We start from the raw sequence: 27,428 nt of genomic DNA on the forward strand, positions 1-27,428 counted from the left end.
ATATTTTACCACTGGACCCTGTTGGTTCTGGAGGAGAAAGTGAGGCTGGTGATTTTGCACAGCCCTCCCCCACTGAAATTCAGTTCACTAACATCATCACCCTGATGTCATTGTCTTCTTCTAGAAGGAAGGACAAATTGGAGCTGGTTTACATTGTTAGAGATTGAATTTCTTTCTCAGATATACTTCAAAGAGAAGAAATAAAAACTAAAGCAAAAACTGAAGGGAAACCCCCCCAGAAACCAAAAATACAACTGTGTGCCCATGAGTATAACCTACCAAATGAAAAGGAAAAAAAAAGATCCTTCTACTGAATGCAGTCAGTCCTGTTTGGTTGACTTATCACAATGAGTTCTTAGAGACCAGGACATTAGGTTCTATCAATTTCCATCAAACTTCATTAGACTTTGATAGGATAGGATATCTAAGTACGGTGGACAGATAGAATGATGGACCTGGAGTAAGAAAGATACTTTTTCCTGAGTTCAAATCTGGCCTCAGATACTTTGTAATTGTGTGATCCCAAGCAAGTCACTTAACTTTGCTTCAGTTTCCTCATCTGTAAAATGAACTGGAGAAGGAAAGAGCAAACCACTTTACTTTGCCAAGAAAACCCCAAATCAGGTCAAAAAGAGTTGGACAAAAGAGTTAAAACAAAATTATTCAACAGCATTAACAACATAGTGATGTCTGTCATCTGAATTAGTCTAACAAACTCCAGAAGAGGCTTAACCCTAGAATTTGAGAAATTGATTTTTTTTTTGACAGAAGACCATCCACTAGTGTATGGAAATGCTGTAATCTACATTTGGAGAGATAATACCCACTGGAGAAATCACAAATCTTTTGAGTTTACTGCAGTATAGGTCAAATGCCTAAGAGTTAGCAGCTCAACTCAAAACAATCTCTAACACATTATTCTTAGCATTGTACTAGAAGTAGCTCAGGAATCTGAAAGGGTAGGTGGTGCAGTTTAGGGGAAAGAATGCTGACATGGAAATGAGGATGTAGGTTCGTATGGCACTTTTAAAAGTAACCAGGACAAGTCAATTTATTTACTTGGGCCTCACTGTTCACATCTATAAAATGAGGATTGGATTGCATATCCTCTACTGTTCCTTCTAGTTCTGGATAGATGATCTTTTGATCTTAAGTAGAGGTCACTGCAAAAGTTGTAAAATCATTATTGCCTATATGTAAGTGTTTATGGGAAAGAAGAACCTATTCTTATTTGTGTACTGTTCAAGAGATAGTAATAGAAGACAGTTTCTGTGAAATCACTCTAAAGTATGCATATTATTTTCATTCCATGATGACAGTTGTTATACAGTTAAATGTTTATTGAGCACCTGTGCCTGAGTTTCAGTGTATATGTAAAAAGACAGATGTTCTGACAGTTATGTTCATAATCTAAAAAAGGAGCATTATTTTTAGATGGTATAGTTTTATATCTACCATATTTATTTATAATATACATAAGATGTCAGTGAAAGATAAATTATACCTTCTATTTATATGTGAAGAAATTGAAGCTGGAGAGAGGTTAGGTGACTTATTCAGGGTCACACAGTTAATAAGCAGAATTTGAATTCACATCATTTTGATATTAAATCCTGTACTCTGTATTGGGCAGTTGATTCAGAAATATATGAAATACAAAATATAGCTCTGGAGATAGATATTTTGGATTTATTTGCATAGCTGTGATAGCAGAATCTTTGAAATTGAGTCAGCTTGCCCAGTTAGAGAATACAGTGAAAAAAGAAAGGAGAGTCAAGAATAGGACCTTGGAGAATATCTGCTTTTAGGGACTGATAAAAACCAGGAAAGGAGACAGAAAGGGATTAGTTGGAGAAGGAAAAGGAAAGCCAGAAGAGATGGCCATCTCAGAAGGCAAAGGAAGAGAGAACACCCCCAACAGTATCAAATGTTATAGAAATTAAAAGGAAGTATGACTATTGGATTTGGTGAAAGAAGGGGTTCACTGGTGGACTCAGTTTCAGTGGAGTAGAGAGGGTAGAAACCAGATTGCAAATGTAATCTGGAGAGATTGGGTATTTAGAATAGCAGACATGGACACTTTCCCCAAGATGATAAGCTATTATTATTACTATTATTTTGTAGTCTACCAATCAAATTCTTTTGACTGAAGACCATAGTTCTTTTTCCATTTCTAATCAGCTCTTTTCTCTGCATTGTAAGACCGGATCCATGTCAATAGCCACAGAGAGAACTACCCATCCATGAGAGCGATGTTTCCATTCCTCCATTAATTTCCATTTGACTAACTGGCCTAGAATGCTCATTACTCCTATATTTTGTCAGAATGAGTCTATTCACATATATGTTTAGAAAGTGACATTTTTATTTTTAAACAATGGTTACTGTTATCATTCCTTACCAAACCTTCTGCCTCATGCCATTAGTTTAGCAATAAATTCTCAACTAAAATGACTGTAAGCTACTACAGAATGACTTATAAACCACTCAAGAGGTCATCTAGGTATATACAAATACATTGTTGATGGTCTTTAGATCCTGGGTGAGCTTCTGCTAGTCAGTAATCAAGTCCAGCTCTCAATCAGTAATATAGCTATGTATCATATCATTTGATTTTTTCCCCCTCAACAATTCAGGTTGTAAATCTGAGGACCCTTTAGTTAGATCTTCTTCACACCTAAACTTCCCTTGTTTAGTGTTCCAGACACTCCATGAGATTTCTGATTTCCATCCCAGATCCATTCAGTAACTGATAGTTACAAGAAATCCATTATCAATTTAGTATTAAATTCCAGTAATTTGTGGGTGGCAATTCCAGTGCCTTATGGATTGGGAAGGCCATAGTCCCAGTGAATATACATGAAACTTATTTAGAATTCTCACCCTCTCATATGGGTGCATGCTTTCTCTCACTAGCATCTTTACTCTAACCTAATGGTCTGGAAGACCCCTTAACAGGAGTCATAGAGAGCCAGTAGAAACATCAGGTGTTGGTAGCAATGTTTAAGAATAAAAATTACTGATTGACCTTGCAAATCTAAGTCAAAAGTTAGGATAAAAAACCATATTCTGATTCCTTGGCTTCAATTTGGAGTCTCATATTCTTGGATCACTCTCATAAGAACCCCGGATTTGTTACCCTGTCTTGACTTTTGGATGATCTCCTTGGTATAATGGACTCTAGTATGTCACTTTTCTTGTATGAAATGTTGATGCCTTCAAGACTGCTTAGTGTAACCTCATCTGTGTCTCCTCTCCTCTCCTACATCAAGCTCTGCTTAGATTTTATTCTTTTCTTTATCTATTCTGAACTTTGGACTCTCCTTTAAATCTCTGGAACTCTCCATTAAATATTCAGGCTCTAAGAGGGACTATCATCTGATCCAGAAAGGAATACTGTTGCCAAAAAACCCAAACCCCACCATATATAGTATATATATGAACCTAGCTTTGGACCATAGCTCTAGTTTCTGTTTTATTATAGTTGCTTTTTACTTCTGGACTTTTTAGACTGGGAAACTCTTTAACCTGATCCTGGTATGATATCCTGGTTACCCTTTTGGATCACATTTACAAATGTATCTTCTTTCCACCTCCTCCTCCCTTTTATTTCTTTAGGTTTTGTAGTTACCCCTAATTATCAACATGCATCAGCCCTTAATTACCTAGAGGCTAGAAAGTCAATATTCAAAACTTTCCTGAGTTCTTTGCTCTCCTACTCATGACTTTTTTTTTTTTTTTTATCAAAATTCCAGTTACAAACTGGACTTAATTTTAGCAATCCTCAGCAAACCTTACCTGAGACTTCTTACCAATTTGGTCTACAATGCCAAACTAGTAAATTTTTAAATTACTTTCAGAACAGAAAATCTAATATCATGCTACAAAGTCATTCCATTTAGTAACTCAGCATGTCATGTCTATCCATCCAAGTATTCTGGAGGTACCAGTCACTTTAGCCTCTGGTTCCAAAGTCAAAGAAATTAAAAATATATTTAAAAGGAGAATGGATACCTTCCTGACATCTACTTTGTTTACTTTAATCTTTATTTCATCTACTAATATTTCAAGATTTTGAAATTGGTGAGCTTTTGGAGAATTTATTAAGGAATGAGGTATTTAGTAGAAAGGCTGCTGAATTTGGAGGCAGAAGTTCTGTGTTTGAATTCCAGTTTGTTTTCTTATCTGTAAATTAAGAGGATTGTTTTGAGACTCTTAGGGAATATATAGGCCTGGACTTTCTACAAAAGATTAGTTATTTTTTATATATTATATTTTATATATTTTTGTTATATATAATAATTCATATAAATTAATACACTGGAACTTAGTATCAAATACAATAGGTTAATGAATGTGAACAGATAATTTACTCGATATATATATATATATATATATATATATATATTTATATAATTGACTTGATTAACTATGTGTAGTTTTGCTTTTTATTTCGGAGGAGTTAGATCTATGTGGTAAAATCTCTCCCAGTGGTAAAGTTCCCTACACTGATATAGACTGGCAACTTTTGTGAAATTTGTAGTCTTGAGAGTTGTTTCTGGATACCAAAAAGGTAGGTGATTTGTTTGACATAAGGCACCTAGTATTTATCAAAAGCTGAACCTGAACCATGGCTACTAGGTTATATAAGTCACTGAAATCTCAAACTGGTTTTCCCTCTAACACCTATTAAGTTTCTGGATTAAATTCTTCCTTGATTTATATGTTCACAAATATTATTGGATACTTTTCAGTACAGTATAAGTCTACAAAATATGTAATTTGGATAATGAGTCTTGAGGATAATATCAATGCTAGACAAATTACTTTTTGATTGTCTGCTATTTGTGATTGTTGTTCTAATTTAACTCCTCTTAATTATATGTAATTAAGTGTTTAATACTCTAAGGAGAATTTTCTTTCTCACTTCTAGATGTAAACAATACAAGTTTTTCTCCCTTTTTATTTTTTTTAGGTTTATGCAAGGCAATGGTGTTAAGTGGCTTGCCCAAGGCCACACAGCTAGGTAATTATTAAGTGTTTGAGGCTGGATCAGGGCTGGTGCTCCATCCACCTAGCCACCCCTTTATTAAAGTCTGATGACCCTTTTTTCGATGATCACATTTAACTAAGAGGGTTACTTGAATTGTTTACAAAAGACAGAAGACCTCTCATATTGAATGAATTATTGTTTTTCAAGAATGTTTACAGAGACTTTGTATAGATTGTGTCAGTGAAAATCTGAATTTATGTGCCTCATATTTGTAATAAATGCAGCCCTTTTCCACTTAATAAAGAGTGACAGTAAAGCCTGTAACCAGTTGCTTTGATTGACTGTGTATTTATATTGAGTCTGGTTGAGGAAGGAATGATATAATTTTACCCTAATTTTATTTTTGTATACACTAGGACAAATATATTAGGACAAAACATTAAATTTCATATTTTGCTCAGTTTGAGTCATTCCTGCAGTCTCATTAATATAGTGGAACAAACATGTTTTCATATTACATGAGTTGCAAATTTGCTGGTTTTATACCTTTCTTTCTTCTTTCCATTGGGAGGTTTTCTAATCCAGGTTTTCCTTGTTTTATTTCTCCTATATGTTTTTGGGTCAATTACAACACTGCATCACTGTTTGACTTGTTCTGAGTCTGTAAAATAACCACTGAATGGATCCTTTTATCCTAGCAGGGTCTCTCCTGATACAGGCTTTAGAAGGACTATTTTCTTTTATTTCTATGAATTATTTATTGAGTTCAAAGTTATGTCTTCACTTTGGGTGTAAAACCAAAACTTTCTTTTTCAGTAGAGCAGATGTGATGATAGGCACAAGTGATTACCTGTCATTCTGTGATTTAATCTGTCTGTGGCATCCTCTTAGCTAATTTATTCCAGTTGAGTTGTTTTCTGGCATTAGCATTACGAACTCAGTTTCATTGGGTTTCATGCCTCAGAAATATTTCAAATGCATTCAGGTTCAAGATTGGCATACACTTTGTTTGCATGGATGAATATTATGATTCTAAATGATCAGGGTTGTAGCTAACATAGGTTTTAGGGGGTTATGGCCCAGAGCTCTGATACTGAAAGTCAGACAGGGTGCTTCTTCTCTGGGAATATTTGTTTCCTTTCTTCTCTGTGGTGATGACTATTCCTTGCCTTCACCATTAGGTTCTCAGGAAGACTAGAACACAATGGACCCTCTCAGAATGACTACATCTATTGTAGGAAGGTGCTCCTACTATCTTATTACTATCCTTCTCAAGCCTATAACCCTGGCTGTTCCTCTACTATCAATTCAGACCATGAATGTCATAGATTCTTTCTTATAGTTTATCACCACTTTTTACCACGATAACTAGTTAATTCTCTTCTCTGCAGGTCATTTTCAGTCTGTTTTGGAAATTTACTTTATCAGAGTTGATTTCATTGCTATAAATTAGTTCCTTTTAATTTTCATCTGCAACTATAGACACCATCCTTGAGGTGCTCTAGGATGCTATTATTGATTAGAATTAAGATATTTCTAAGTGTCTTAATAGAACTATCTCTCTAAGAGCTAGAAGGTCTTTGAAAATCATCCTAATCTAAATTTAAGCCCAAGAGGTTAAGTGTTTTGCCCAAATTGCAAAATTAGGATTTGAACTCAGGCCCTGTGGCTCCAAATTAAGTGCTTTGCCCATTGTTCTCTGTACAGATGACCTGTTAAAATCTTCATTAACTTTTGGGTACCAACTTCAGGCATCTTTCCTGGAAGGCTAGAGAAAGGCAAGATATAACGTCCTTAAAATTAGATGGAAAGGTATTGATAGCTTCTAATTGTGGAAGAGAATAACTATTCTTTATAACAGTAGCTTTCACGATCACCTTTTTTAACCCATGAGATGTCAATATAATTAGTAATCAAATTTTTTTTTATCTGAAGGATTTAAAAATCACTTGCTATTAATTTATTAATTATTTATTATTTATAAATGAGTAACATAAAAGACAAATTCATGATTATTTTGACTTAATAGCAAACATAGAATATTATCCCTTGAGACATATTGTTATTTTTAATAGGAAGTAGAATGACTAAAATTTCATTTCCATTAGAGAAATAAGGAAGTGGGATTGTTTATTCATAAATTTAAAAGGATCATTTTAAACATGGTTTGGACCAGAATTTCTTGAATAATGGGATTAACCCGAACCTCATCATCTGTTTTCAATTTAAGAAATGATCAGGACAAAACAAAATACTTTGGGGCGGGGATTTTTTTTGATATAAAGACCACTTTCATTCTTTGAACTATATTTAAATTAACTCTCTGTGTCTTTGAAGTGAAGGAAGGTTTCCAGATTAAGACTTTTTGATTGAATATGAATGAATGAAGCAAATATGAGATCTAAATATAAATGGAGCCAAATGTAAATGAAATATTGTAATTGAAATTGAAATGTGCTGGTACTCTTAATTGGATAGCATCTCCTTAATCATGAAATAATAATAATACATAAAATCATAGGAATTGGATATTGAACAATATATTGCTGTATGTAGCAAGTAACTGTTTTATATTAGAATCCAAATACTCAGAGCATTTGAATGAACAGATTTCTATTTATGAAAGATGCAAATGATAGATTCAAAAACTGACATGAAAGATTTATTTTTTGAAAAAGTCACTTCCTAAAAAATAACAGATGCAGGACAATATTCTACATTTCCTACATCTATTGTGTTTATTTCTAATGATGACCTGAACAGAATATAAGTTTTAAAGTACCTTTTGAATCATCAAATGGGAAATAAGGCATAATGAAAAATACAGAAGTTGGATTAACAGCAATGGGTTTAAATTCTAGCTTTACCATTTATTAACTGCATATAATGGACAATTGACTTAATCTATTTGATTTTAAGTTTCTTAATTTATAAAATGGAATAATAATTCCTCCCAAGAGAGACAGTGGGGAAAATTGCACTTGATCCTCAAAAGAAATTGAAGTTATTAGTAATTCTTCTGTGGAAAAGGCAGCAGAGTATAATGAGAAGAGAATTTAACTTAAAATTACAGGTCCTGAATTCAAATCCTGGTTCTGTGATTTACTATTTGCATGATTTTGGGCACAATATTTAACCCTCTGGATTACTGAAAGAAATGCAATTGACATTATTTTGAAATTTTGAAGATTGATATATGGTATATTTATTAACATTTTTTATCATAATATAAATATACCTATGTAATAGCCCCTCATAAATCATTCTTTACTTGATTTTCTAAAGAACACCAAGGGAGAAGTCAGTAGGGGTGAATAAAGTTTTAGGTAATTCAAGGATCTAACCATAGGTTAAAGGAAGTATCTCTGTTAGAATTGGGATCAGAGTATCTGGAGAGTACTAAGAAGGCAGAAATGATTCATAGCCAAATAATGAGTTGGTTGTGCAGTAGTGCTCCTTCTGTTAACCAGCTCATGTAACATTGAACTTTTGTCTGGTGATTAGCTAAGAAATGAAGAACATCCCTGGAAGATTGGAAATGATGATTTACACCAGCTATAGTGAATGAAAGTGGTGAGGCAATCACATGTCCTCCCTCTACTTGAAATTCTCTGGCTAATCATGGTTGTTATAAAACCCTTTGGGAGTACACTTGTCTCACTGAAGACAGCAAAAAAACAGTATGAAAGGAGAAGGGAGGAAGTTGAAAAGTTCAGACTAACATAGGCAGCTGTAGATTACTCAAACCCAGTGTGTTTTAATGCTATACCTTTCACTTCTAATTTCATTCAATAAATTTACTTTAATCTACATGTGAAAAAGTGATCTTTCTAGGTCTTGAGGAGTTGGGAAAGAGATTAGTATAAGGGACCACAGGAGCCTAGAAAATGATGAATTTTTATGAGAGTAAGTCATGCTTTGGGAAAAGAAACTAGGAGTCACCAATAGGAAAAAGTTAGGACTTCCACATAAACAGATGGATTCCCGCATGACAATGAAACTATTCTTACTAAAAACTAGTCCCTTCTCTATCAAGAGCAATGATTCTAGCTAATATTGAGGGTATAGATTAAGATGTGGTGACCTACTCATATGGAACATCCTGCTAGGCTCTTAAAGTTAGTGCTCCTATGAAAGGGAGTATATAACTTTTACCTTGAAATTAATTGATACAGACTGTTTCAATTCAACTTACTATGTTCTGCTATGTACAGAGTATTGTGCTGAGCATATCTTTATTGAACTTACATTTTAGTGGGACAATACAAGTGTGACTATGCAAAGTCTTTGAATTTAGCTTATTAAGTGCATATTATGGGAAGGGTACTATTCTAGATCCTGGAGATACAAAGTTGAAAAATAATAACCAAAGGATTCCTCATGGATCTTACAATCTAAGAGGAGTAGCATCACCATATCTAGACATATGGGTGTCTAATCTGACAAAGTTACAAATATAGATTGTGGTGGAAAAGGAGGAAAGTGTAGAAAATCTATTAGAATGTTGTTGAAATAAAAGCAGGTGTTAATAATGATTTCTACCAGAGTGGTGTCAGAAATAGACAGATGGTGGGGATAGTGTAATAGAAGAATTAATTAGACTTAATATAAAATATGAAGGAAAGGGAAATGTTAACAATAAAACCAAAGGAATGTGGTGGAATCATGTTTAGAAACAGTGAAATCAAAAAGAAGATACTTAGTGGAAGACTTTTAAGTTCAGTTTAAAATTGCTAAATTTGAAGGACTAGTGGGACATTCAGGTGGTTACACCCTAATAGCAATTGGAGATATTTGTCTGGAGCTCAGAAGAGAAGTTAGTGAGGAATTTAGGAGGCATTAATTTAGAAGTGTTAATTGAAGCTGCTAAAAATAATGTGGAAATTGAAGAGGAGAGAGCTAAGGGTGGATAAGGGAAATAGCCACCATAAAAAGAGTCTGAGCAAGAAAATTCTGCAAAGGAGAGAGTAAACAAATAAGGAAAGAGATAGGTATCTCAAAAGTCAAGGGAAGAGAGAATATACAGAAGGAAAAGTACATACAAATCATCTAATGGTGTCCAATGTCCAGTGACGCAGAAAGGTCAAAGAAGATAAGAAAAGGAAAAAAAATGAATTTAGCAATTAGAATACCATTTTAATAACAGAATAGTTTCAGTAGTGTTGGTAGAAGAAGCTGCCACATGTTGAAGAGAGAATGTATAGTAAGGAAATGAACAACAGGTATAGTACTTTTTTTAAAAAGAAGCTTAGTAGTGGAGAAGAAAAAAAAGAAGAGGTAGTGTCTGGATGTGGTAGAAGAGTCAAAGGAAGACTTTTTTTTTTTAAGAATTAGGAGTCTAGTAAATGTATTTTTTTTTTTAGGTTTTTGCAAGGCAAATGGGGTTAAGTGGCTTGCCCGAGGCCACACAGGTAATTATTAAGTGTCTGAGACCAGATTTGAACCCAAGGCTGGTGCCTTATCCACTATGCCACCTAACTGCTCCTAGTAAATGTATTTTAAAAAAGTAAATACAAAGGAACTGTAAAGGAGAGAGGAAGAGATTCTGGTTAAGATAGAAATTAATATGTTTAATTCTTTTGGGGGAAGGGAATGTATTCAGTCACATTTCTACATACTAATGTCATATGATTGAATAAAAATTAGCAACACACTTAAGTTTCTAAAGGGAATGAGACCTATGATATATTACTTTGAACGAGAGGAAAAGAGAGAATGAGTGGTAAGTGCAAGACATGTCATGATGGTAGATAGAAGCAAGTGATAAAAGGTTAAAAGGAATTGAGGTCCTTGAGGGTGTCCCTGAAAACAGCTTGGGACAGTGCATCCTCCATCCTAGAAGCCGAGGCCCACCTTAACAAAGAGTTAAAATCAGATTGTAGGCTAGGCAAAAGAGCAAGCTATAGAAGAAAAAAATTCAACCATAGACAATTACTTTGGTCCTATGGAGGATCAAAATAAATGCTGAGAGGTTAACAAAGTCAAAATTTCTGTGTCCAAAGCCTTCAAGAAAAAAATGAATTGGTCTTAGGCTAAGGAAGAACTCAAAAAAAATTAAAATCAAATGAGGGAGATAAAGCAAAAATTGGGAAGAGAAAAGAGCTATGCAGGAAAATGATGAAAATCAAATTAGGGGGCTTTTTTAGTGCCATCTGCTTGAGTGCCACCTCCTCCGCCAGCCTGCGCAGCTCCGGCCGCTCGGTCCCTGCTGCAGTCGATCTAAACCATTCAGAGGTCTTACAACATGGCAGACATTGACAACAAAGAAGCTGAACTTGACCAACAAGATATGGAAGATGTAGAAGAAGTAGAAGAAGAAACTGGTGAAGATGCAAACAGCAAAGCTCATCAATTGACTGTTCAGATGATGCAGAGTCCTCAAATTCTTGCAGCTCTTCAAGAAAGATTGGATGGTTTGGTGGGAACATCAACTGGATACATTGAAAGCTTGCCAAAAGTAGTTAAGCGGCGTGTGAATGCCCTCAAAAATCTTCAGGTGAAATGTGCACAGATAGAAGCCAAGTTCTATGAGGAAGTTCATGCTCTTGAAAGAAAGTATGCGGTTCTTTACCAGCCACTTTTTGATAAGAGAAGTGAAATCATCAATGCAATTTATGAACTTACAGAGGAAGAATGTGAATGGAAGCCAGATTCTGATGAAGAAATTTCAGAGGAAATGAAAGAGAAGGCTAAGCTTGAAGAGGAGAAAAAAAGATGAAGAAAAAGAAGATCCTAAGGGAATTCTTGAATTTTGGCTGACTCTTTTTAAAAATGTCGACTTGCTCAGTGATATGGTTCAGGAACATGATGAACCTATTCTGAAGCACTTGAAAGATATTAAAGTGAAGTTTTCAGATGTTGGCCAACCTATGAGTTTTACATTAGAGTTCCACTTTGAACCTAATGAATATTTCACAAATGAGGTATTGATGAAGACATATCGTATGCGATCAGAGCCAGATGATTCTGATCCCTTCTCCTTTGATGGACCAGAAATTATGAGTTGCACAGGGTGTCAAGTAGATTGGAAAAAAAGGGAAAAATGTCACTTTGAAAACTATTAAGAAGAAACAGAAACACAAGAGTCATGGGACTGTTCAAACTGTGACAAAAACAGTTTCCAATGATTCTTTCTTCAATTTCTTCTTTCCTCCTGATGTTCCTGAGAGTGGAGACCTGGATGATGATGCAGAAGTTATCCTTGCAGCAGACTTTGAAATTGGTCACTTTTTACGTGAGCGTATAGTCCCAAGATCAGTATTATACTTCACAGGAGAAGCTATTGAAGATGATGATGATGATTATGATGAAGAAGGTGAAGAAGCTGATGATGAGGAAGGGGAAGAAGAAGCTGATGAGGAAAATGATCCAGAATATGATCCGAAGAAAGATCCAAATCCAGCTGAGTGCAAGCAGCCGTGAGCAGTGTGTGCTGTGGCCTTGAGGATTACTGCACTGTCCCAGCCTAAACACAACTAGTAGTTACTTACAGCCTTATGTTTTGTATTTTCTTGGTAGAATCAAGTAAACAATTTTTGTTAAAAAAGGAAAAAAAGAAAAAATGAACGTTTAAGAACCAGTTCAAACTATAGGTTCATTCTACCTAGCATTCTAGTAGTTATAATTTCTGCTGGATATGTAGAATGCAGTGAATCCCCTAACGCATGTCCATTGCTACATAGTTTGGTTCTTGTGAAGTCTTTTGTCATGTAGCTATTAGACTGCAGCTGCAAACATTATCCAAACTCCTATTTGAGACCAATTTTGGTTTAGAAAAAAAGAAATCCTTCCGAAGAACCAACCAAAGTATTTTTTCAGCCCAGTAGTTGAATGGGTTTAAGTCTGCTTGCACTAGCTGTGCCTTCATTACTTTGTTAGAGAAATGCAGTGACTTGTACTAACTAGGAGACAAAGCATTTTGAAATTTGAGAAGAGACTAGTATATGGTTAAGAATTTCCAGTAAGACCGCATCTAATGTTCGTTAACTGCTTGTTTATGGATTTTTGTATTTTAATGTGATATAGTGATCTATCTACAAAAACTTAGTCATCCTATTAAGGTTATTGTTTACCACTGGGATGTGAATAAAACCTAGTATTTTCAGATGTTAGCGTCCTCTTCTACTTGTGTAACTGTGTCCATTCAAACTGAAAACATCTTTCCTTTTCTTAGTGGTATTGTGTACCGTCACTGAAAATGATCCCTTATACCACCTGCTTAGAAACCCATTGCAAGTTATTTTGTTGCAATTTAAGAATAAATTACCAAGCAGAATGTTAATCCTCACAGGAAAATGTCTGAATTTGACACATTTGGAAGTCGACCTCTGATAATTGTAATTAATGGACATAATTTGGGAGAAAAGACTTGACTTTAAAAAACAGTCCTGCATCTACCAATATGCAAGTGTAAACAAAGAACCAGCGGACAAAATTTTAAATCATAATAACCCTTTAAAGATCATTGTTGTTAAAGTTGAATTTTTTGTGGTCTTGGGGTTGAAGCTAGGGAGAGAGTTCTATTCCAATTCTCATTGCTTAATATGTGAGTATATTATTTACTCATACCTCTATAATCTATCCATATATTTAAATGGGTAGCATTGTTTACTTAACCTACCTCACAAGAGTGTTGAGGCTTATTAAGTTACATTATATAAAATTGTTCTTGGTCATTAAAAGGTCAGAAATTTTAACCTTTATTGTGTATGTGTTATTTATTTAGCACCTTCAGACTGGAAATCAATGGCTAATACCTCTAGATTTGTACAAGAAACATTCTTGTGGCAGATCTTTGTGGCTGGCTCCTGCTAGAATTAGGACTCTGGGCTACGTGAAAGTATCTGGGGATTCTGGATTTAATGGCAGTAATGCATCCCTTTTCCAAGAAAGCTTCAAGAAAGTTGGGAAAGTAAGAGCCATACTAAAATACCTCAGGCTAATTACTGTTATTTGGGGGAATCAAGCCTTGATTTGATGGGGAAAGCTTATCTTGTCCATTAGTGAATTCCAAAAAAAGAAAAGGCCAAGAATTTAAAAAAAAATCAAATTAGGGGGTGGCTAGGTGGCAGAGTGGATAGAACACTAGACCTAGAGTCAGGAGCACCTGAGTTCAAATCCGTCCTCAGACACTTAATAATTACCTAGCTGTGTGACCTTGGGCAAGTCACTTAATCCCATTGCCTTACAAAACCTAAAAAATTGAAAGAAAATCAAATTAGCAGCTTGGCGAAGGAGATACAAAAAATATTGAAGAAAATAGTACCTTGAAAACCAGATTGTGTAAGATGGAAAAAAGTAGTCCAAAGGCCAATGAGGAGAAGAATGCCTCAAAAAGATGATGGAAAAGGAGATGCAAAAGTTCACTGAAGAAAAATAATTCCTTCAAATGAAGCTAAGGGAAGCTGATATATTTGTGATAAATCAAGAAACAATAAAATACAATACAAAAAAATGAAAAACTAGAAGAAAATGAGAAATATCTCATTGCAAAAACAACTAACCTATAAAACAGATCCAGAAGTGATCATTTAAAAATTATTGGACTACTTGAAAGTTGTGACAAAAAAAAAAACCAAGCTAGAATTCATTTTTAAGAAATAAGGTAGGAAAATTGTTCTGATATCTTAGAAGCAGAAGGTAAATAGGAATTGAAACACTCCATTGATTATCTACTGAAAGAAAGCCTAAAATGAAAACTGCCAGGAATATTATAGCCAAATTTCAGAATTCCCCAGGCAAGGAGAAATTATTACAAATAGCCAGAAAGAAACAATCCAAATATCATGGAGCTACAGTCAGGATAACACAAGATTTAGCAGAATCTACATTAAGGGCTCATAGAACTTGGAAAATGATACTTTGGAAGGCAAAAGAGTTTGCATTACAATTAAGAATCAACTACCCAGCAAAACTGAACATCCTCTTTCAGGGGAAAAGATGGACATTCAATGAAATAGGGGACTTTCAGACTTTCCTGATGAAATGAACAGAGATGAACAGAATGTTTGATCATCATGTACTGAACTCAGGTGAAGCATAGGAAAGGGTGGACAGGAAGGGTAAATCAAGAGATTTAATGATGTTGAACTGTTTGTATTACTGCATGGGGTGATGATACTGATAACTCATATGAACCTTCTCATTTATTAGGCCAGTAGAAGGAGCATATAGACAAGGCACAGGAAGAAATTGAATTTGAGAGTATAATATATTAAAAATTTGGAATTAATAGATGAGAAAGGAATATACTGGAAAATAGGGAAGTGAATGGTAGGGATAGAGAAAGCTTTTGAAATGGAGTAGAAGGGGGGGAAAATGAGGGGGAATGAATGAGCCTTCATTCTTATTGGAAGTGACTCAGAGAGAGGAAACAGCATACATGTTCAGTAGGGTATAGAAATTTATCTTGTGCTAGAGGAAAATAGGAGAGGAAAGGGATGGAAGAAAGGGGATGGGGGAGGGGAGGGATAGTGTAGGCGATAGAAGAGAAGGAAGATTGTGGGAGAGGGGAGTCAGATACAACTTTTTGAGGAGAGAAAGGTAAAAGGAGAGAGAGAGAATAGAATAGATGGGGGTGGGTGGAATAGGATGGAGGGAAATACAATTAGCAATCACAACTGTGGAAAAAATTATGAATTTCTCTGATGAACTTAGGATAAAATGCTACCTGCCCCAAAGAAAAAGCTGATGGTGTCTGAATACAGACTGAAGCAAGCTCTTCCCACCTCCATTTTATTTTTCTTGAGGTTTCTCTTTTTTTGTTTACTTTACCAATTATGACTATTATAGTAAAAATGTAATTCAGAAATATTTTTCAAAATAAATAGAAAACAATAATATAACGACATGACCTATGTAATGACTAGATTTTTCTGAAATTCAGTATTACTACTCACTCTGTATTGATTTGAAGATGATTGAGATTTGTACCAAATTTTATCTTTAAGTCATTGACAAATCTTGAAACAGGCCATCATCTAAAAGTAACAAAGATGCTCTGTGACCTTTGACTTCATGCTCTTATAAATTACAGTATTACAATTTATTAGAGTGGGAAGGCATCTCAACTGAGGTCAACCAGTTCAATCTGTTCCTCAATGAGAATCACTTTGATGACATACCTGACAGTCCTTGTTTGAAGACCTCCAGAGAAGAGGAAACTCCTAGGTCTTTAACTATCTCATTGCACTTTGGGGAATTGTTAGAAGGTTTTCCCTCCCTCAAACCTAATTCTTTCTCTAATATTTTCATTCATTGCTTCTAGCTTTGTTTTCTGGTGCCAAAAATAACTATCTATTATGTCATCTATATGACAACTCTTCAAATAGGTGAAGACAGCTAACATTCATTCAATGTTTTCTCTTCGAAAGGCCTCTCTTCTAAAATGTTCTCTTCTAAACACTTTTAGTTTCTTCACCATATCTTCAAATTTATTGAACTGCTCCTTCACCATCTGGTTGCTTTCCTCCACATAATATCTAAATATTTACAATAAATATTTCCAGTATTGAAATTTCACAGATACTTCTATTAAAATCTTTTCCTCCATTTTTTAAATCAAGAAGATGCATTGAAATAATACATTTTCAAATTTTGATGACTGAAAAGAAGACATAAGTTTAAGATAACAGCTACCAAATTGCTTATAGTTAGTCACCTGGAGGAGATGCATATTTACCATCTTTTAAGGGTGGGCCTGTCCAACTTTACTTTTAAAAGTTTTTATTGAAACAATAGACAATATATTTTGATTTGCCATTTTAATGAGAGCTCTATGGTAGTTTGGCTTTGTTTACTAAAGCATTTACAGCCCTGTTTTAAGGGGATAGGATATGATTTTTATTTTTAAAATTGAATCTCAAAAGTTCTTTTGTATTATATAACTGAACAAAGTTGAAATACCCTACTAGTCATCTTTGTGACTTGGATAAATCTGGGATATTCATGGATCCAGGCACTTCTTCCTCCAGTATAGACATTAACCTGTCCTTATTGCCTCTTGTGCCACTCTGGTTTTAGCTGTCTATAAATCTTTGATGAAGGATGCAACTAAAGCATTGAGGTAATAATTATACAAAGTCTTCCTAGTTCTGACAAGTTTATCCAATATGAATTCCTGCAGTTCTTTCAATGAATTGTAATTTGGGATTTTAATTGTCCTTTAGTGCTTCAAATCCAGAATGGTTTCAGTGACCTTAGGGGGATCTTAGAGGTCTAGCAATTCCCTAACACAAGTTCCCTCCAAGTTACTTAGTATGGGGTGGGTTTGTCTTCTGTGAAAAGTTCCTGGAGATCCTTGGGAATGGTGGAATTGACATAATAATACATCCTATTTTATGCACTGATAAGCAGGACAATTTAATTATAAACATCTGATAATCTGCTAATTGAGCATTTACTATGTGTAGATCTGTTGTACTAGGTTCAATTTATTAAAAATTTAGAAAATTAATTTTTTAAAAAAAAGAAATACAAGACTATTTTTTTAAAGAGATTTTTAAGGAACTTTACTCATAATCTGAAAAATTCATGGTTAGCTGCTATTTATAGATTTGAAAATATACATTTAGGTTCCACCCCTAGAAGAGGCAGGTCAAGGTACTTTTTACCTCCTTTTCTAATCAAACTTAGAAAAATCAACTTGCAGAAAGATCTCATATGCCCACTGGCATTTCAAATACCTATACAGATTCTTTGGACGAAAAGATTTCATTTTAGACAAATGACAGTTGTCTGATCTGTGAGTCTCAGGACTGGGCTTAGCTGGACAGGTTGGAAATTTTAACAGCTTTTCAACTTTTGAAATAAACTATATCATTACCATTTGGAACCCCTCCCCAAAACTAACTCCAAATATTCCTTTTGAGAAAGGGAAAGATTATAGCTGGGAGTAAAGTCACAGCTTAATCTAAAAGCAATTGCTTCTATAAACATGAATTCAATATTCAGCATACTTTTCAGAGCTATTTAGAACTGCAAATCTTTTCAAAGATTTTAAAAATGGCCATGGGCATGTTATGATTGAGAATCCCTGCTGATATTTTAGACCTCATCAACAAGCAATGAACCTTATTTCTATCTTTTCATACAATCATCCTATTCTTTTTCTACTGCCCCATTTTTTTTGCCAAAGATAAAGGCATTGATGAAATCACAGTGAATGAAAAAAATGAAAGAATGAAAAGCATGTATTTTATATATTGCCAAAAATATAAAAATATTTCCTGTTCTCAAGGAGTTTACATTTAATAGAGAGATATAACATATAGGGCAGTGGTGATCAGAGAAAGGAGTTTTAGTCTGGGAAGCCAGTGGATTATGAATACAGATATTGAGGAAAAAATTTGAAATGCCCTTTCCTGAGATGTAGAATAGGTGGAACATGGAGGAAGAGGGGAGGAGTAAAAAGAACAACAGGGTAGAAGGGTGGGCTGCTGAATGGGGTATGATCATAGGTTGTCCTGGGCATGAGTCAACTTAATACAATAAATGGGCTATGTGACTTTTCTGTTCATTCTCTTACCAGTCAAGCCTATGGGCAGGAATTCCAAAACTACATGGAATAAGTACTTAAAATTTCTCTCCTCTCTTCTCCCACTTCCTCAATCATCTGAAGGTCTGAGGGTCTGGAGGGCCCCACAGTGGGTTGGATGACAAGAAGATTGAACTGGATGTAGAGTAGGTTGGGTGTGGGCTAGTGGAGAGTACCACCCTCTATCCCCTATCAAATATTTCCTCACCTACCACCATCCTGGCTTCACTCAGGGTTTCCTTGCTTAGTTCCCTCTATCTACATGCTTCTGCATTACACAATTATATCTGATGACATTAAGGAGAGTAAGGCAAAGAGGCATGAGAAGCAATGTATTGTATAAAGACTCCAAGAGAATGGTCCTTTCTTTTTTATGTCTGAATTTTCAGCACAAAGAAAAGACTTTTCTCTGTTGTCATGTTTGGTTGCATTAGTCACTACAAAGAAGCTGGAAAAGGGGTAAAATGGGCTCTTCTCCACATAAGGATTTCCAAGCCAGATGGAGAGAAATGAGCTTATTGAGGGTATTGTGCTGTGGACAGACTTACAAAGCCTCCTCAAAATAACCTTAAGATAGCTTGGCAAATATCAGGGCTTCAACTTTCCAAACATTAAGCTCTATTAGCATTTTGAAAGAAATATAGCCAGATGGCTTATAAATATATGAGGCATTGTACCTTGGTATAATAATAAAAAGTATATATGAGGAACCAATGGGCTGCAGCAGCTGTTTTATTTTTAGAAAATTGATTTCTTTTACATTATCTCCATAAAGATTTTCTGCCATGTTAGTATCCTCTTCAAATACCTAACTTTGGGACATTTGAATTGGTAGCTGGTGAAGGACCAGTTTATTAGCCAACTTTAGAATCCTTGGAGAGCAGTTTCCCAGAAACATGAGGGGATTTCTTTCCACTGAAGGATATGACTAATCGATGAACTGGTTTCCTTTCCTCAAATAAAATTTCAGAAGTGAGAGTTTCAATTATTTATCATTAGAAAATTTGGTCGTGTGACTAATATGGAAATATGTTTAACATGATTGTACATGTATAACCTATCAGATAACATGATGTTTTGGGGAGGGGGAAAGGGAAGGGAAGGAGAAAAATGTGCAACTCAAATCTTAGCAAAAATTGAATGTGGAAACTCTCTTTCTACGTAATTAGAAAAAATGCAAAAAATAATAAAGAAAAATATGATTGCCATATTTTATGCCATCACTTTCTTAGGTTTAGAAATTAATAAATCAATAAATCCATTCCCTGTCTAGTCACATTTGATTGTTTCTGAGATACAAATGCCTATGCATTGAAATTTTAACAATCTGAGCCAGTTTGAGCTGACTCCAGCATACCTATGTATTTTAACAGTGCTTGTTGAATTGAAAATACCTCTGTCAAATTCTTTTGTAATATATGTTAAAAATGCAACCCCTTGAAGTTCAGCCTGTAATCTTGATATCTAGTTAAAGTTGGATTATTCAATAGGAATGTTGCTAGAGTCCCAAGGCTCACAGAAAACAAAGTTGTTAGCCAGGTTTTTCTTCTCCTTTGTGACCTTGATAAATTCCTTTTTTTAAAAAAATTATGTATTTAAGGGGCTAAGTGATTTGCCCAGGTCACACAGCTAGGCGATTATTAAGTGTCTGAGGCCACATTTGAACTCAGGTCCTCCTTACTCCAGCACCAGTGCTCTATCTACTGCACCACCTTAGCTACCCTTGATAAATTCTCTTGTTATAGCTTAAAGATCACAAAATGAAATCTTTTTTTGTTTTGTTTTTTGCAAAATGAAATCTTGATAATCATAAATCAGCTCTTTTCCTCTACTTTACCTACTTCTGAAAATTTGGAACTATTGATTCCCAGAACCAGAGTAATGAGTGGCCAGTTAAGAACTATGGGGTAGAATGAGAAGGGGAATGAGATCTCTCCACAACTGTCTCAAGGATAAAAATTTTGATGAAAATAGTGAAGTATAGAGAACAATATCCTGTTTCCTTTTACCTCATGAGTCACTTCTCATAGTTTTAAAATCTTAAAGCTTAGTGACCAGATGGTCTTTTATAACTTTAGGACCCATACTTCCTTACATGATAATAAGATGGATAATTAAAAGGCTCAAAGTTCATAGTAATTTATCTTTTGGAAATGCAGATATGAAATACATGAATGGGTTTCCAAGGCAGAGCCAAGACAGTGGCGTGAAGCTAGCATATTCTTAGAGCTTTTCCCTACACAATGTTTAATGAAGCCTCTACACAGTCATTAAGGCCACAGATCCAACAGAAAAAAGACTGAAACAAGTTTTCAACAGTAGACATTGTGGAGGATCTTGGGAGGGGGGAGGGAAGGTGGTGGGGGAAGCAGAAGTGGAAGCAACATTGGAGAGCAGGAAAGCCATGGGGAGACTTAAAACCACAGTGCAGCCCAGGCCCTGGCAACTAGACAACAGTACATGTTCTGGTGGCAAGATAGTAAGCCAACAGGGAGGGTTCCAACCCCCGACAAACCTGGGAATGCTGGGGTAAAAGACAGGGCTGAGTTGGAAACAAACTATATAGTCAGAGTCTGGACATAAAGGAGGAAACAAACTTCTGCAAAGGGAATGCCTAGACTATGTAGGCAACATCTTTACTAGCAATAAGCCAGGGATCAGATCCTAGCTCCTGCACAAAAAGCTCAGGACTATACTCACTATACTACAGGAGTAGAAATCAGCACTTGAAATGAGCAAAAAGCTAAAAGAGCATTAACCATAGAAAGCTATTATGCAGATAGAGATGCCATCTCAGAAGAAGAAAACAGTGACAAATTATCTACATGGGAAATCTCAAAAGAGACTATGAATTGGACCTAAAGCTAAAACCTCATAGAAAGAATTTAAAAAACAAAGAAGAATGGAAGAAGAAAAATAGAAAAAAGAAATGAGAGCCATGTAGTAAAATTTTGAAGAATTGACCAAAGAAATAAACTCCTTTAAAAGTAAAAATAAACAACTGGAAAAAGAATGTAACTCTTAAGAAAACAAAATCAATCAACTGAAAAGGGAATGCAACACAGCAAAATGTAAAATTAACCAACTGGAAAAGGAAAGACAAAAGCTAACTGAAGAAAATAAAACCCTAAAAAATAGAATTGGATAAATAGAAACTAATGAATCTATTTGACAATCAGATTCTGTCAAACAAAATTAAAAGGTTGAAAAAATTGAAGAAAACAAAGTATCTTTTGTGAAAAACAAATGATCTGGAAAATAGATCCGGAAGAGATAATTTATGAATTATTGATCTACCAGAAAGCTTAGAATGAAAAAAAGATCCTAGATTACATTTTTTAAGGAAATTTATCAGGGAAAACTGTTCTAATAAACTAGATCAAGAAGACAAAACAGTCCTTGAAAGACAGAATAGCACCAGAAAGAGACCCCAGGATAAAAACTTTAAGAACTATCATAGTCAACTTCTAGTATTCTCAAATAAAGGATAAAATTCCTCAAGTAGCCCCAAAGAAGCAATTTAAATGCAAAGGAAACACAATCAGTATTATACAGGATTTATCAGCTTCACCTTAAAGGATCAAAGGACAAGGAATACTATATTTCAGAGGCCTAAAGATCTTGGATTACAAACTAATAATTTACTACTCTTCAGCATATTCTGTCGGGAAAAGAAGAATTCAATCTTTTGGTTAAAGAAAAAGTTTAATGAAATAGAGAACTTCTAAAATTTCCTGATAAAAAGACCAGAACTGAACAGAAAATTTGAACTTCAAATACAAGACTCAAGAAATACATCAAAAAGGGTAAAGGGAAAAAGGGGAAAAAAAACCAAATGTTAGTCAAAAGCATTAAATATTATATAACCCTACAAGGGAAGATAAAACTTGTAACTCTTGAAAATTATATTTCCCTTAGGATAGTTAAAGGGTTGAATATAATTGAAGAGATTGTTCTTAGAGGATATAGGTATGGTTGTTTCTTGCCCTTCCTTATTGAAGAAGCCCAAAATGACATCATTGTGTTTGAGACAAATTACAGTGTATTTGACTATGACTGATCAGACCAATACAAGCTCAGAATGCCCTACCACAGTTTGTGCACAAATAGTCCACGTGAATACCTGGGGAAACTCACATTTCCTTTGAGTTACTTTAATTCTGCCTTGTTCATAGAGCTCAACACTTTCTCCAATGAGGACCCTGTTCTGGGCAGTCCTGTGCCAGTGTCTTCCATAATGTACAATCATTTGTAAAGTTCTTAAGAGAGACCTTCAGGATATCCCAGTACTTAGCTTCTTAGAGGCTCTATTACTTTACTAGAAACTTGGAGGTTTGTAATACAATAGGGGCAGAGGGTGGGAGCATACTTAGGAGCTTAGACATAAAGAGATTAATCAATATTTTAGTTAAGCAGGGAAAAGTTAAAGAAAGGGAGCAAATCATTGAGGAAGGATAAGACAAAAGGAAAGAGAAAAGTATAAGTGGGGTAAGTTAGCATGGAAGGAAATTCAGGATGAGTAATAATAGTTGTGAATGTGAATAACATGAACTCTCCCATAAAACAGAAATGGAAAACAGAATGGATTAAAAATCAGAATGCTACAGTATATTATTTACAAGAAATATCTTTTAAGCAGAGAGATACACACAGGGTAAAAGTAAAAGGCTGGAGCAAAATATATATATTGCTTCAGGGGAAGAAAAAAAGCAGGAATATCAATCCTGTTCTTTGACAAAGCAAAAGTAAAAATAGATCTCATTAAAAGAGATAAGGAAAGAAACTACATCTTCTTAAAAGGCACCAAAGACATTGAAGTTTTGTTTTTATTAAACAAATATGCAGCTAGTGGTATAGCATCCAAATTCTTAGAAGAGAATTTGAATGAATCACAAGAAGACATAAACAGCCAAATCATAATAGTGGGGGACTTCCCTCTTTCTTTGAACTAGACAAATCTAACCACAAAATAAATAAGAAGTTAAGAAGGTGAAAACTTAGATATGATAGATTTCTGGAGAAAATTGAATGGGGGATAGAAAGGAATATATATTGCCTTATGCAATACATGACACATTTATAAAAATTGACCATACACTATGGCACAAAAAATTTACAATCAAATGCAGAAAGGAAGAAATAGTAGATATGTTTTCAGATCATGATGTAATGAAAATTACATACAGTAAAGGGCATGGAAAGATAAAGAAAAAATTAATTGAAAACTAAATAACTTTTCAGAATGAGTGAATCAAACATCAAATCAAAGAAATAATCAATCATTTCATTCAAGAAAATTATGACAATGAGACATTGTACCAAAATTTATGGGATGCAGCCAAAGGAGTTTTTATGGGAAATTTTATATCTCTAAATGCTTATATGAATAAAATAGAGAAAGAGATCAATGAATTGGGTATGCTACTAAAAAAGACAGAAAAAGAACAAAATTAAGATCCCCAATTTAATACCAAATTAGAAATTCTGAAACTCAAAGGAGAAATTAATAAAATTGAAAGAAAAAACTATTGATCTAATAATTAAAACAAAGAGTTGGTTTTATGAAAAAATAAATAAAATAGATAAACCTTTGGATAATTTGATTTATAAAAAAGAAAGAAGAATATCAAATTACCAGTATCAAAGATGAACCCACAACCAAAGAGGAGGAAACTAAAGAGATAATTTGGAGCTATTTTGCCCAACTATATGCCATTAAATTTGACAATCTGAATGAAATGGATGAATACAAAAATACAAAATGTCCAGATTAACAGAAGAGGAAATAAAATACTTAAACAACCCTATTTCAAAAAAAGAAATTGAAGAAACCATCAGTAAACTCTCTAAAAAAAGTCTCCAGATCCAGATGGATCTGTGAGTTCTACCAAAGTTTTTTTGTTTTGTTTTTGCTTTTAAGCATATGTTTCTTTTTTTTGGAATAAATATTTTAAATAATCCACAAAATCAAGCACAGTAAAATCTTGTTTTAGTTACAATTTTCAGGTAATTTTGTGACTGTGAAGATGTCTTAAGAATACTCTTCTTTTTTTCTTTATTATTTATTTACACATTACTAGCATATTACCTCCTCTCCACAAAAATATAGAGCTATATGTGAAATAAAGTAAAAGAAAGAGAAAAAGTGTGTTTCAGTTTGTATTCTGATACCATCAGCTCTGCCTTGGGTGGATCACTTTATTTATCATAAGTCCATCACAGAAGTTACTTCCATATTTTCCCACAGTTGCTGTTGCTGATTGTAATTCCCTCTCCATCCATTCTTCCCCATTACCATCTATTATATTTTCTCTCTCCTTTCACTCTGTCCCTCTTCTAAAATGTGTTGTAGGGTAGCTGAGTAGTTCAGTGAACAGAGAACCAGCCCTGGGGCTAAGAAGCCCAAAGTGCACATACCACCCCAGAGACCCAGAGGCCCTATGGTCTCAGGTCCCTAGGAGAGGCTCTTCTCCTGTGGCCATCTTGGCTCCCTACCAAACTTTTAAGGAGCAATTAATTCCAGTTCTACATAAACTATTTTTAAAAATAAGAGAAGGAGTTCTCCCAAATTCCTTTTAGGATTCCAATGTGTTCCTGATACCTAATCCAGGAAGAGTAAAACAGACAAAGAAAATTACAGACCAATCTCCCCTATGAACATTAATATAAAAATCTTCAATAAAATTTTAGCAAAGAGGTTACAGCAAGTTATGACTAGAATAATACACCATAATCAGGTTGGATTTATACAAAGTAGGCAGGGATAATTCAATATTAAGAAAACACTCAACATAATTGAACATATCAATAATAAAACTAACAAAATAATAGGATTATCTTGGTTGATGCTGAAAAAAGTCTTTGGCAAAATGCAGCATCCATTCCTGTTAAAAACACTAGAGAGTATAGGAATAAATGGAGTTTTCCTTAAATTAATAAGTAGTATCTATCTAAAACCATCAAAAATATTATATGTAATGGGGATATATTAGGAATATTTCTAATAAGATTGGGGTGAAACAAGGATCTCATTATTACCATTATTATTCAATATAGATTAGAAATGTTAATTTTAGCAATTAAGAGAAGAAAAATAAATCCAAGGAATTAGAATTGGCAATGAGAAAGCAAAACTTTTACTCTTTGCAGATGATATGATGGCATATGTAGAGATCCCAAGAAAATCATCTAACAAACTACTTGAAATAATTAACAATTTCAGCAAAGTAGCAGTATATAAAATAAACTTAAATAAATCACCAGCATTTCTATATCTGTGAACAACGAAGTCCAGCACAAGAAAAAGTAAGAGAAATTCCATTTAATGTAACTATAGACAACATAAAATATTTGAGAATCTACCTCCCAAGTCAAACCCAGAAATTATATGAATACAATTACAAAGCACTTTTCACACTAATAGAATCAAATCTAAACAACTGGGAAAATGTCAATTGCTCATGGTTAGGTCAAGCTAATATAATTAAAAATGACAATTCTAAAAATTACTTATTTACTGTCATACCAATCAGCTTACCAAATAAATATTTTACTAGACAAATAATTGAGCTAGACAAATAGTAACAAAATTCATGATCAAATGTAGCATCAAAAAGCCAGGAATATCAAGGGAACTGATGAAAAAGAATGTAAAGGAAGGTGCCCTAGCTATACCAGATCTAAAATAAGAAATAGAGTAATGGACTAGTGGATAGTAGTAAATGACTATAGTAATTTATTGTTTGACAAACCCAAAGACCTTATCATCTGGGATAAGAAATCATTATTCCACAAAAACTGTTGGGAAAACTGGAAAATAGTATGGCAAAACTTAGAGATAGACCTGCATCTCACACTTTATACCAAAATAAGGTCAAAATGGGTATAGGATTTAGATATAAAGGATGATATTATAGACCAAATAGTATATCAAGAAATTATGTCAGATCTATGGAATGGGAAAGAAATTTATGACCAAACAAGAAAAAGAGTGCATTATAAATTGCAAAATGAATGATTTGACTATATTAAATTATAAAGGTTTTGCACCAATAAAATCAATGCTGCCAAGATTAGAAGGAAAATAGAAAGCCAGGAAACAATTTTCAAAGCTAGGAGTTCTGATAAATGTCTCATTTCTAAAATATTTAGAGAACTGAATCAGATTAATAAGGTTAACAATCATTCTCCAATTTTTAAATGGTCAAAGGATATGAATAGGCAATTTTCAAACAAAGAAATTAAAACTTTATATAATCATATAAAAATGCTCTAAATCATTACTGATTAGAAAATTGCAATTTAAAACAGCCATGAGGTACCACCTCATATCTATCAGATTAGCTAAGATGACAAAAAGAGAAAGCAATGTTGGAGAGGTTATGGGAGTTTTGGGACATTAATGTATTGTTGATGGAGTTTTGAACTGATGCAATCATTTTGAAGAGCAATTTGGAGTTATTCTCTAAGAGCAATAAAAGTGATCATATCCTTTAACCAGCCAATATCATTAGGGTATATCTAGAAGAAATCATAAAAAAATGGGGAAAGTCCCATATGTTCCAAAATATTCATAGCAGATCTTTTAATAGTGCTGAAGAATTACAAATTGAGGGGATAACCAATCTTTTGGGAACTATTAAACAAGTTATTGTATATGAATATTATGGGATGATAAGCATTCCCCAATACCTGCTTCAGCTGGCTTCATGGTGGTTGGAACAAACTGTTCACTCCACCCATTCTACCAGTGGAAGACTTCACCTGCTTGGGGTAGGAACCTTCCCCCTACCACACACTATTCACTGATGAGCTTGAGACTCTGTCCATTATCCTTAATCTAGTTTAGCTCACCTGCCAAACAGTTTCCTTGGGGTATGGTTGCTTTGCATACTATATCTT

General features: G+C 34.3%; 1 pseudogene; it reads left to right on the forward strand.

The window, feature by feature from the left end:
• The first annotated feature begins 11,176 nt into the window (after window positions 1–11,176).
• Window positions 11,177–12,931, forward strand: LOC141497629 (nucleosome assembly protein 1-like 1 pseudogene; annotated as a pseudogene).
• Window positions 12,932–27,428: the final 14,497 nt, after the last annotated feature.

This window comes from Macrotis lagotis, chromosome X (assembly GCF_037893015.1).
Source record: "Macrotis lagotis isolate mMagLag1 chromosome X, bilby.v1.9.chrom.fasta, whole genome shotgun sequence".
In the NCBI taxonomy this organism is placed as follows: Eukaryota; Metazoa; Chordata; class Mammalia; order Peramelemorphia; family Peramelidae; genus Macrotis; species Macrotis lagotis.